We start from the raw sequence: 13,373 nt of genomic DNA on the forward strand, positions 1-13,373 counted from the left end.
TTTCACTTTTTATACTCTTGATAGAGCATCAGCAATTACATTATTCTTTCCCTTTATGTGTACAATTTTCAAAGGGAATGGTTGGAGCATTAGGCTCCATCTGTACAGTCTTTGATTCTTTGTTTTGAATTTCTCCAAAAACACAAGAGGATTGTGGTCTGTATAGACTGTAATCTCTCCATTGGTTAGATACACCTCAAACTGCTGAAGGGCTAGTACGAGACTCAGGGCCTCTTTTTCAATAGTTGAGTATTTCTGTTGAAACCGATTGAGTTTCTTAGAGAAGTAGCACACTGGTTTTCCGATGCCTTCTTCATCTTCTTGGAGCAATACTGCTCCTACTCCAACATCACATGCATCAATAGCTACTTTGAACGGCTTTGTGAAGTTTGGAGCTGCCAAAACAGGCTCATTCACCAAAATGGCCTTTAATTTCTCAAACGATCTTTGACATTCGTCAGAACAAACATACTTCACTTTTGCCTTCAGCAGGTTTGTCAGAGGACTAACCACTGTACTGAAATTTGGAACAAATTTCCTGTAGAAGCCACTCATACCTAAGAATCTGAGCAATTCTTTCTTAGTTGTGGGAATTGGGAAGTCTAAGATAGCTTGTATCTTGGCTTCTCTTGGTAGCACTTGCCCTTGACCAACCACATGACCAAGATATGTGACTTTTGCCTTGGCAAATTCACTCTTCATCAGATTCACTATTAGATTGGCTTTGTCCAGCCTGTCAAACAGTGCTCGCAAATGATTCAGATGATCATTCCAAGTATCACTGTATATTAGGATGTCGTCAATGTATACGACACAATTGTCAAGTCCGGCAATCACTTGATTTGTCAACCTTTGGAAGGTTGCTGGTGCATTTTTCATTCCAAAAGGCATGACTTTGCATTGAAACAAGCCTTCAGGTGTAACAAAGGCTGATATCTCTTTGGCTCGGTCAGTCAGTGGCACTTGCCAATATCCTTTAAGCAAGTCTATCTTTGTGATATAGGCAGAATTTCCAACTCTATCAATACAATCTTCTAACCTAGGAATTGGATACGAGTCAGTCTTAGTTACTGCATTTACCTTCCGGTAATCAATGCAAAATCTCTGAGAGCCGTCTGGCTTTGGAACCATTACAATGGGAGAACTCCAACTACTCTGACTCGGTTCGATTATGTCATTATCTAACATAAACTGTATTTCATTATTCACCATTTCCAACTTGCTTGGATTGAGCCTATAAGGATTCTGTTTGATAGGTCTTACATCACCTACGTCTACATCATGTACAGTTAAAGGTGTACGACCTGGTTTGTCTTTACATACATTCTCATATTCTCTTAACAGGCCAGATATATCATTTCTCTGATCTTCAGGCAGGTGTTTTAATGCCTCATCCATATTTCTTAACATTTCTGAGTTAGACAACTTTATACCACATGGTTCGTTCTTAGATACATCTGTATAAGACAATTCATTATCTGTCTTTCCATAGCATTCTTCTTCATGTACATCTACATGTTTTTCTTCTTCTTTGACCTGTGTTGTACCTATTGGCTGACTAGCCTCTCGCTCAAAGTATTCTTTTAACATGTTTACATGACAAACTCTTTGAGACTTTCTTCGATCAGGGGTACTGATCACATAGTTGACATCATTCAATTTCTTTTTGACTATGTAGGGACCACTAAACCTAGCTTTCAAGGGCTCACCTTGCAAAGGCAACAACACTAATACTTTGTCTCCAGGCTTGAAACTTCGCTCTTTTGCATTTTTGTCAGCTTGAGCTTTCATTTTTCCCTGCGACTCTTTCAAGTGTTCCTTAGCCACATCACAAGCTTTTGAGAGCCTTTCTCTAAACTTTGACACATAGTCTAGAAGGTTTACATCATCATCCTGAACCATAAACCTCTCTTTGATAAGCTTTAGAGGACCCCTAACCTCATGACCGTAGACCAATTCAAATGGACTGAAACCTGTGGACTCATTCGGGGAATCCCTGGTTGCAAACAGTAGGAATGAGATCCCTTTATCCCAGTCATCGGGATAGTCTTCACAATAAGCCCTAATCATGGTCTTCAAAGTCTGATGATAGCGTTCTAACGCTCCTTGGGACTGTGGGTGATAAGCAGAGGATTTGATCTGCTTTATTCCCAACTCCTTCATAACTTGCTGAAATATTCCTGACATGAAATTTGACCCTTGATCAGATTGAATTTCCTTCGGCAGACCGTACCTAGTGAAAAACTGCACTAACGCCTGCACCACTGTCTTTGCAGTGATACTCCTCAAAGGTATCGCCTCTGGAAACCGTGTAGACAAGTCCATAATCGTCAGGAGAAATTTGTGACCCGACCTTGTTCGGGGTAAGGGTCCGACACAATCAACAAGAACCCTAGTAAAAGGTTCATCAAATGCAGGAATGGGTATCAATGGAGCAGGCTTGATAGAAGGCTGTGCCTTACCAATAATCTGACATGTGTGACATGTCTTACAGAAATGCACAACATCTTTGTGCATCTTAGGCCAATAGAAATGCCTCATAATTCTATCTTCTGTCTTCCGAATACCGACATGACCTGCCATAGGTAACTCATGAGCCATTTTCAGAATATCTGTGCGGTAACAAGGAGGAACTACAACCTGGTGAATTATACACCAATCTTCATCAGCTGGTCTCCGGGGAGGTCTCCATTTCCTCATCAAAATGTCATCTTTGACATAAAAGCACTCAGGAACCTTATCAGCCTCAGCCTCAGAACATGCTTTTTGTGACAAGCTTTTTAATTCTGGGTCTGCCTGTTGTGCCTGTACAAGGGAGGATTTACTAAACAAACTATCATTGTTAGCAACAGAGCCTTCAACACTATCCCCATTCAAATCCTTGAAAAAGGTTTCAGCTAACCAGACATCAGTACTCTCCTCTACATCAGCAGATTCCGCATCATCCTTTTCAGCTCTACGAGTCTGAGACCTAGTAACAACACAATCCGGGAAAATCCCTGGAAAATCTTCCTGCAACAATTCAGTTTCAGCTACCTCAACGGGCTTTTCCGAAACCACTGGAGATGCAACAACTTTATCTCCAGCCAAGTCGTTACCTAACAAGAAATCAACACCTTTCATGGGTAATTCTGGAACGACACCAACAGTCACAGGACCACTAACTAGGTCACACTTTAAGTCGACCTTATGCAAAGGAACCGACATGAAATTTGGGCCAATACCTTGAACTAAGACGTTGGCATTCTCTGAACTCTCCGGAGGAAGAGCCGAATCCCCTGGCACCATCAGGGACTGTGCAGCCCCTGTATCCCTAAGGATCACCACTGACCTACCAGCAGCACCAGTCGAACAAGGGGATACTTCACCATCATGCAAAAAACTTCTAAAAGTTTCATCAACCTGTTTGACTTTATCAGCAAATACCAGAGAAACACTCTCAACATCTTGATTGGGCTCTGATGGAACAAACTCCATCGAGGGAACACTTGTTTGCTTGACAAAACCCATGTCTTTCTTAGTTTTGGTTGGCATTCCAACCAATTTCCAACATGATTCTTTCAAATGTCCCGATTTATGACAATGAGTACAAATTTTGGAACTACGACTCTCAGACCGTTTGGTTGATTCTGTGCCCCCACTAGCCTGATTCTTATTAGCGTCTTTGTCCTTGCTTGCATATTTTCCCTCACTAGGTTTATTGTGGGATTCAAATGACCCTTTACCTTTCTTTTTCCAATAATTCTTGAAAGGAGGCCTATCTCCACTACCTTTATGTGTGACCTCAAATTCATCAGCTACTATGGCTGCTTTACTGACTTCAGTAACTCTATGGTCATCTAAGTGAGATTTAATGCCAAAAGGAAGACTCTTTTTGAATTCTTCTAGGAGGACAACTTCCCTAAGGTGAACAAAATCTTTGTCAACTTTCAGTGATCTGTACCACTTATCGAACATCATTTCTTGTTCCCTAGCAAATTCAACATACGTCTGGCCTGTTTGTCTTTGCATGTTCCTAAATTTATGTCTGTACGCTTCTGGTACCAACTCATATGCATTGAGAATTGTTTCTTTTACTGTAGCATAGTCACATGATTGCGTTTCAGAGAGCGAAGAATAGACTTTTGCAGCCTTTCCAACAAAAACACTTTGGAGGAGAAGAGTCCAGTATTCCTCGGGCCAATTCAGTCTCTTGGCCACTTTTTCAAATGACACAAAATATGTATCAACTCCCTCTTCATCAAATTTTGGCACAAGGCGAATGTTCTTCGCCACATCAAAGCCTTGGGGAGATTTATCTTTAACAGAGTTAGTATTAGTATTTGCATGAGCTAACTCCATTTCTTTCAACTTTAACTGGTACTCCAATCTCATTCTCTCCTTTTCAATGTTTATTTTCTCCATTTCAAGGTTTTCTTTGATTCTTTCCTTCTCAAGGTTTTCTTTAATTCTTTCCTTTTCCAATTCAATGTTTGCCAGTTGGATCTGAGCATCCTCTGACATATTGATAGAAGTTTCAGGCTCCTCTGTAAGCTTCATGTGACTAGCTAACAAGTCAATTATCTCTGCCTTCTTTAAACCTGGGGCTAGAGATACACCCAAATGATCACAAACTGTTATCAAATCATCTTTCTTCAGTGACTTCAAATGATCATATGACAATTCTGTCATTGCAAGAAATTCTTCAACATCAAATGTAGCCATAGTGAATATACACAAATACAACCAAGTAATAACACAGTACAGTATATTCTAGAACTTTCCAAAAATTTCCAGAATGTTTTCAATTCAAATTGAGATTTGTTTCAAACTGACTTTCGTCTCAAATTGGCTTTCGTTTCCTGAAAAACTGGTTTTAGTTTCAAATTGGCTTATTCAAATTTGGTTTTCGTTTCCCGGACAAGCCCCCAAAATTATTTGTTACGATACTGCAACAAATAACAATCAGAAATTGATGTATAAAGTTTAATTTCCTCTTTTTTTTATTACAGGAAATAATTATACATAAATAAAACAAATAATGATCTTACATAAATCTCTTGAAGTGTCCGATGTAAAATCCCGAAGTGATGATATTATATCCAAGTAATAATCCAAATGATAAAATCCCAGTTGACTGGCGAAAATTCACAATGATGGCGATGATGAAACTGATGTTGAAGTCCGATGAATAATAAGAGTCACTGCAACGAGTTGAAATGTCCGTGAAGACGATGTTGATGATGATTAACAGTCAATTTCAGCAATCCATGGGTTGAAGCGTGTTCATTGAACAGGTTGATGATGTTGATGATCTCGATGAGAACTGATAATTTCTCAAAATAACTGCAAACAGTTCATTGATGCATAAACTGCTCTGATCTGATCTGGTGAAGTGATCTCATATGATGTGATGTGATCTCCTGCTCTCATATGATGTGATGGTGTGATCTAATATGATGTGATGTGATCTCCTGCTCTCATATGATGTGATGTGATCTCCTGCTCTCATATGATGTGATGGTGTGATCTAATATGATGTGATGATCATCTTGAAAAATCTGCAGCTTTTATACTAATTACAAGTGTTCTAGATCATTCTCAAATTTCGACTAATCTACAAGCTTCTAGAATTGTCTTCCAAAGAACTTTCTCCTTTCAGGAGCAGTCAAAATCCAGAACACTCTTGAATGACCTCATTGAAATCAACAGTGTAAACAAAATACCTAAGCCTATTCATTTCCACTACCAATACAATTCTATTGTTTGGCTTTTCCTTATTCAACAATAAAACTCCTTGGCCTTTTAATAGGCAAGGCCTGCATAATAAAAAGACATTCTTGAATGTTCTTTACAATTCTTGGCTATCCTTAAAGGGAAATAACTAATAGATGAATGTAATTGCTTTTAAATTCTTCTACAATTATTCTTATATATAACACCTCCCCCACCGGGGAAAAGAAAGCTTTACCGTAGTAAAGGTTTCTTTAAGATTATTTTTTTCTTTTAACTGTTCAAAGTCATCTTGATAAATCATTTACAGTTATCGTGTACAAAGATATAGTACTTAACGAACATGTTAAAATAAATGAACATCAAAGATGTTTTCTTCAAATGACACACTTGGTCAAAATCATGAATAATTTCACTTTTTATACTCTTGATAGAGCATCAGCAATTACATTATTCTTTCCCTTTATGTGTACAATTTTCAAAGGGAATGGTTGGAGCATTAGGCTCCATCTGTACAGTCTTTGATTCTTTGTTTTGAATTTCTCCAAAACACAAGAGGATTGTGGTCTGTATAGACTGTAATCTCTCCATTGGTTAGATACACCTCAAACTGCTGAAGGGCTAGTACGAGACTCAGGGCCTCTTTTTCAATAGTTGAGTACTTCTTTTGAAACCGATTGAGTTTCTTAGAGAAGTAGCACACTGGTTTTTCGATGCCTTCTTCATCTTCTTGGAGCAATACTGCTCCTACTCCAACATCACATGCATCAATAGCTACTTTGAACGGCTTTGTGAAGTTTGGAGCTGCCAAAACAGGCTCATTCACCAAAATGGCCTTTAATTTCTCAAACGATCTTTGACATTCGTCAGACCAAACATACTTCACTTTTGCCTTCAGCAGGTTTGTCAGAGGACTAACCACTGTACTGAAATTTGGAACAAATTTCCTGTAGAAGCCACTCATACCTAAGAATCTGAGCAATTCTTTCTTAGTTGTGGGAATTGGGAAGTCTAAGATAGCTTGTATCTTGGCTTCTCTTGGTAGCACTTGCCCTTGACCAACCACATGACCAAGATATGTGACTTTTGCCTTGGCAAATTCACTCTTCATCAGATTCACTACTAGATTGGCTTTGTCCAGCCTGTCAAACAGTGCTCGCAAATGATTCAGATGATCATTCCAAGTATCACTGTATATTAGGATGTCGTCAATGTATACGACACAATTGTCAAGTCCGGCAATCACTTGATTTGTCAACCTTTGGAAGGTTGCTGGTGCATTTTTCATTCCAAAAGGCATGACTTTGCATTGAAACAAGCCTTCAGGTGTAACAAAGGCTGATATCTCTTTGGCTCGGTCAGTCAGTGGCACTTGCCAATATCCTTTAAGCAAGTCTATCTTTGTGATATAGGCAGAATTTCCAACTCTATCAATACAATCTTCTAACCTAGGAATTGGATACGAGTCAGTCTTAGTTACTGCATTTACCTTCCGGTAATCAATGCAAAATCTCTGAGAGCCGTCTGGCTTTGGAACCATTACAATGGGAGAACTCCAACTACTCTGACTCGGTTCGATTATGTCATTATCTAACATAAACTGTATTTCATTATTCACCATTTCCAACTTGCTTGGATTGAGCCTATAAGGATTCTGTTTGAATAATAATAAGTCACTGCAACGAGTTGAAATGTTCGTGAAGACGATGTTGATGATGATTAACAGTCAATTTCAGCAATCCATGGGTTGAAGCGTGTTCATTGAACAGGTTGATGATGTTGATGATCTCGATGAGAACTGATAATTTCTCAAAATAACTGCAAACAGTTCATTGATGCATAAACTGCTCTGATCTGATCTGGTGAAGTGATCTCATATGATGTGATGTGATCTCCTGCTCTCATATGATGTGATGTGATCTCCTGCTCTCATATGATGTGATGGTGTGATCTAATATGATGTGATGATCATCTTGAAAAATCTGCAGCTTTTATACTAATTACAAGTGTTCTAGATCATTCTCAAATTTCGACTAATCTACAAGCTTCTAGAATTGTCTTCCAAAGAACTTTCTCCTTTCAGGAGCAGTCAAAATCCAGAACACTCTTGAATGACCTCATTGAAATCAACAGTGTAAACAAAATACCTAAGCCTATTCATTTCCACTACCAATACAATTCTATTGTTTGGCTTTTCCTTATTCAACAATAAAACTCCTTGGCCTTTTAATAGGCAAGGCCTGCATAATAAAAAGACATTCTTGAATGTTCTTTACAATTCTTGGCTATTCTTAAAGGGAAATAACTAATAGATGAATGTAATTGCTTTTAAATTCTTCTACAATTATTCTTATATATAACATGACGTCATTAACATGATTGTTACAAGTTTACGCATAAACCTTTTAACATGGTAAGAAAAGGGATATATATGAATTTCAAATGTAAACTTAAGTTAGAATCAATCTGCTCACATTTCTTTAACAACTTATAATCACGAAGGGATAAATACAGAACAGAATCCGGGTACAACAACAGCAAAAATCTCTATTAGCTGAATTACGGAAATACACTTATAGTCCGTATATAAAACTCAAGTTATGTGAGAACCTTTTTTTCCTCCCTCGTTTACCATGCTCTTCAATCAAACTGATTAATGAGGAAGTTATATTAATTATAGAAAACATACACACAACTTAAAAAAAAGACCCTTAGTTACACTTAACCCTCCCCCCCCTCCTACCCCCATAAACGATGAATAAAGAATAATAATAATAATGTTTAAAAAAAACCCTACTAAGTGGTGGAAGATTGTGAGGCTGATTAATAATAATAATAGGCATTTATATAGCGCCATCTATCTAGAAATATTCTATTCCGAGGCGCGTTTTTTTTATTATTATTATTACCCCGGCTTTAGCTCGAGCTGCCTCTCAGCGCTCATGCATTCAAGGAATTAATCCTGCCGGGTACCCATTCACCTCACCTGAGTCGAGTGCAGCACAGTGTGGATAAATTTCTTGCTGAAGGAAATTACGCCGTGGCTGGGATTCGAACCCACGACCCTCTGTTTCAAAGTCAGAAGACTTATCCACTGGGCCACAACGCTCCACAATTCGTCAAAGTGCTCCCATTTTCTTAAATGAAATGCCAAAGTTCCCCTTTTCGTTGCAAGCCGTTTCTCTTCTTTTCTATCTTCAATATTAATTTATCTCTAATTTCCTTTACATTTGGAGGTAACCCCTTTTCTCTACCATGGAAGATCATGGAAGATCAGCATGGGATCCGGCACTCAGGCAAAAAACATCAACTCACTCGAACGAATTCAAAGACAAGCAGCGAGATTCTGCACTAACAACTACACAAGAGAAGATAGTGTTGTTACAGGGGCCCTAAAGGATTTAGGCTGGGCTACACTCCAAACTATAAGAACCAAGCGAAGGCTTTGCATGGTGTTGAAGATGGTGAATGGACTAGTCTCGATCCCCATTCAGGACTATGTCCTATTCAATGAAAGATCTACGCGACACAACCAAAAAAAGTTCAAGCAGATCCGGCATAATGCTAGGGAATTCCAGGATTCTTTCTTTGTATCAACCATACTCAACTGAAATAAACTCCCTGCAGACATAATAAACTCATTATCTTTGGACTCCTTCAAAAGTAAATAAAATATCAATTAATACTTCGAGCCACTCCACACCGTAGTTAGCCTGATGTGCCATTACTGGTATTTGTACAGGTACTGAACGATACAGATACAGAATTAATTCCAGTATGCGTCCCCCACCCACCCCCAATTAAATGTCGAAAACTCGAAAGCTCATTTCATATTCGAACTTCTGTGCATATTTCGTTGGTATTGATTTGTAATGTAACCGCAGTGCCTTATCCAATTTTGCAGCTATGCAGTATTTCTGCACTGTCTCTAGCATGTTAAACACTATTTTGACATAAAGGGACATGGGGGTGGGACGCGCTGTAAATTAAAAACATTGAAAGGTTAGGAGCGCTCTAACTTCAAATTAGCCAAGAAAAAAAACATTACTGAAGTGTAGTTATGATGGTTGAAAATTGAAAGGTCGCATGTACATTTCGGATAAATATAATTGTGATGAGGATTATTACCACAGTAAGTATCTTCATGAGCATCATGCATTTTAAAGCTTGTGTATAGTTTTGGTAAATCCACCAAAATGCACCTATCACTATTCCAATTCATTGCTAGCTAATATGAATGGATATGTCCTATAACAGTTATGATGTGGAGGATATGAAATGAAAATGTGTTTTACAGGATAAATTTTGCGATTTTACATGGAAATTTAACTTGATCGGGTCTCCCGATCAAATTAAAATATCTGTGTGTTTTTGTCTTTCAATTAAATCCCATTCCAAATAATGGAATGGGCTGAAACTTTCAAGATATGTTCTTTGTCTGTAACTTCTGGATATCTAATCACTAAATTTATAAGATAAGTGCTTGAATGCCCATTTTTTAAATTTAAAACAAGCATCGCCGAGAGAGGGCGCTATATATCCAAGATTTGAATATTTGAAATTTTCTCAGAGAAGTGCAGTTGGAAAAATATCTAACAGTCTCTACGCTTCAGTAAGACTGTCATATTAGATGGTATTCGATTATCAATCACATTATTGACCCTTTACCAAAGCTATACACAGGCTTTAAAGCATTTTGAAGATGGGGGCGCTCTTCAAAATGTACGATTTATATGATTTAGTTTAGTCAAAACACCACTTATGTTACCGGGTAGTTGTTTGCTTACATTTACCTGTAGGCCTATTAGTAGACTTGTTAACTGCAAAAAAAGGGGTGAACGCTGCATTTTTGAGTACAAATGTCCCACTTGGCACAAATGTTCCTTGAGTCAAAAGAAAAGGATTCATCCAAAGAGACACGCTGTCTCTATGCAAATAAACAAGTAATTTGCATAAATTTGCATATTAGGTCGATATAGTGAAAACAAGTATTTAAGAATATATATTTAACCAGAACTGCCCTAAAATTGGAAATAAAGACTTAGGTAAGAAAGGGAAGAAAATTGACATAAAATGATTGAGATATCCTTGTTTATTATTACCTAATTTACATAAATTATGCAAATTATAATTTAAAACAGAGTATTTTTTTCATGAATCCTGAACTGTTTTATAAATAGCAGCAATTAATACACAATGTCAACATTCTACATGAAAGAGAATATATTAGCGAAAACATCGAAATGCTTCATGACAGTATTAGTGTCTTAATTTGCTTAGAAAGAGGGCAAATATGTCAAAATGTATGACGTGATATTGCACTAAAACGAGACCAAAACAACCTCTATGTCACAGTCACACTCACGAATCGGACAATAAAGCGATCAATGGTATGTCATTCGAGATACACAATCTCAACACAATAGCTTCCATCTGCTTCTCGTATCGCTTTTGTTGGTGTATCTGCCACACCGTAATCTATGGGATATACGGGCAAAATGCATTTCGGTATCGGTAAAACACTATTAATTTTGTTTTATTTGTTTCTAATTTGTTTCTCTTGGAAATTTTACAGGAGACATTGCTTTGCAGATTACTGCTTTAATGAAGCTCTGGCACATGAATCACGACGAATGTACCCCACCTCAATCCATATTTTAACTTTGTTAAAATATATATCTTTTGGAGACCCCGAAGTAGCAAAACTGCATTCCCCCGCAGCATTCCCGCTACTTTACAAAACCTGTTTGACTTGTATTATCGACTTGGAAAAGAGAGATGTATGAGACATCAGTTAACATGTTTCCTGAAGATAGTTTTCCTATTATTTAAGCCTACATCCACGGGATCCCTCCTAATTTACCCCGTCCCCTCTCTGTATTTCGACACTAAATTAAAAAAATATCGTGTTTTAAAGCCACCGGCAAGGCAAATTGCGTTTTTGGTATAATAAAGCAACTGTTATATCTATATTTCATATTTATCTATATTAATATTATTATCATCATTATTATTATTATTGTTGTTATTATTATTATCATTATTATTGTTCTGCAGTTTGTAATAATGCTCTAGCACAGTAAAGGCTATAACCCAACAGGAGCATGCCTAGGATACCCTTTCCCCTTTTGGTTTAATATATTCAAAATAGTTTGTCTTTAGAACTCTTAAAAAATTACTTTTTTTGTATTGATATCTTGGAATAGATTGAGGAGAAAATACTCTACAATTAACATGGAGAAGAGCTGTGGTACATTGAAGAAAAGCCACACGTAAGCTCTAAAATACTAAAACCCCTTTATTGATTCCACTCTATGTTAAATCTAAATATTTTTAGAGCCCATTCGGAAGAAAGATACATTTCTACTACACACAGTAAAGCCTCTTTACTTTCTCCTCTTGAAAAAAAAAACATAGAAGGCATTGTTTTATATCGCATAAAATAAATTCGTGTACATTTGATTTTATTGTTTACTTCTGCAATCACATCATTCGTATATAATACATTTTCCATAACATAACAAACATAGTATATTGAGAACTTTTTTGGCATGAATCATAACTAAGTGTACTAAAATTATCATTACAAACAAAACTGATCTCATAACAAATTAGTTAACATTTACAATTTGCAGAAGAAGGATTGTCATCATAAGCAGATTGCTTGAAAAAATGGCAACCCCAGGTTAAAACTCATTGATTAATATAATACATTAATACAGCACAATCGATATACATGACGGAGGCCCTGTCGAAGTTGCCCAACCCTTTTTGTTTTGACAATATATATTTAGAATTTCGTCTAAATGAAGCCCTCATCTGGAAAAGGGCACTTATTAAAGGCAGCATCTACATTATATAGAGGAGGCCCTGGTACTTGGAAGCAAGGGGGGGGGGGGGTGCTGCGTGTGTTAGTGCAATCCTTTTTGTTTATTTGCTTGTTAAATTTCTTGATGTAAATTCTTCATGGGGCACATAATCATATTGCTTTACGTCTCAACATCCAAGTTAATCCAAGTAAAATTTGAAAAGCAAAAAAGGTTTAATGTAAAATTTTGGTCCCAAGAAATTTAACAAGCTTCAGCCCCCGCTTCCAAGTACCAGGGCCTCCTCTATATAATGTACATGCTGCCTTTAATAAGTGCCCTTTTCCAGATGAGGGCTTCATTTAGACGATATTCTAAATATATATTGTCAAAACAAAATAAACGGTTGGGCAACTTAGACAGACCACCGTCACGTACACGAACTTATATTTTATGAGATATATAACCATCTTCTATATGTTTAGTAGAAATGCATCTTTCTTCCGATTGGGCTCTAAAAATATTTGAATTCAGCAGAGTGGAATAAATAAAGAGCTGTGTGGCTGTTCTTCAACGTACCACAGCTCTTCTACATGTCAATTGTAGAGTATTTTATCCTCAATCTATTCCAAGATATCAATACTAGCAAAAGTAATTTTTTAAGAGTTCTAAAGACAATAAACTATTTTTTAATACATGAAACCAAAAAGGGAAAGGGTATCCTAGACAATCTCCTGTTGGGTTATAGCCTTTACTGTGCTAGAGAATTATTACAAACGGCAGAACAATAATAGTAATATTAACCCTTTGCGTGCGACGGGCTTCTGTGGAAGCGTGTAATAATTATAATAATAT

This window comes from Lytechinus variegatus, chromosome 16 (assembly GCF_018143015.1).
Source record: "Lytechinus variegatus isolate NC3 chromosome 16, Lvar_3.0, whole genome shotgun sequence".
In the NCBI taxonomy this organism is placed as follows: Eukaryota; Metazoa; Echinodermata; class Echinoidea; order Temnopleuroida; family Toxopneustidae; genus Lytechinus; species Lytechinus variegatus.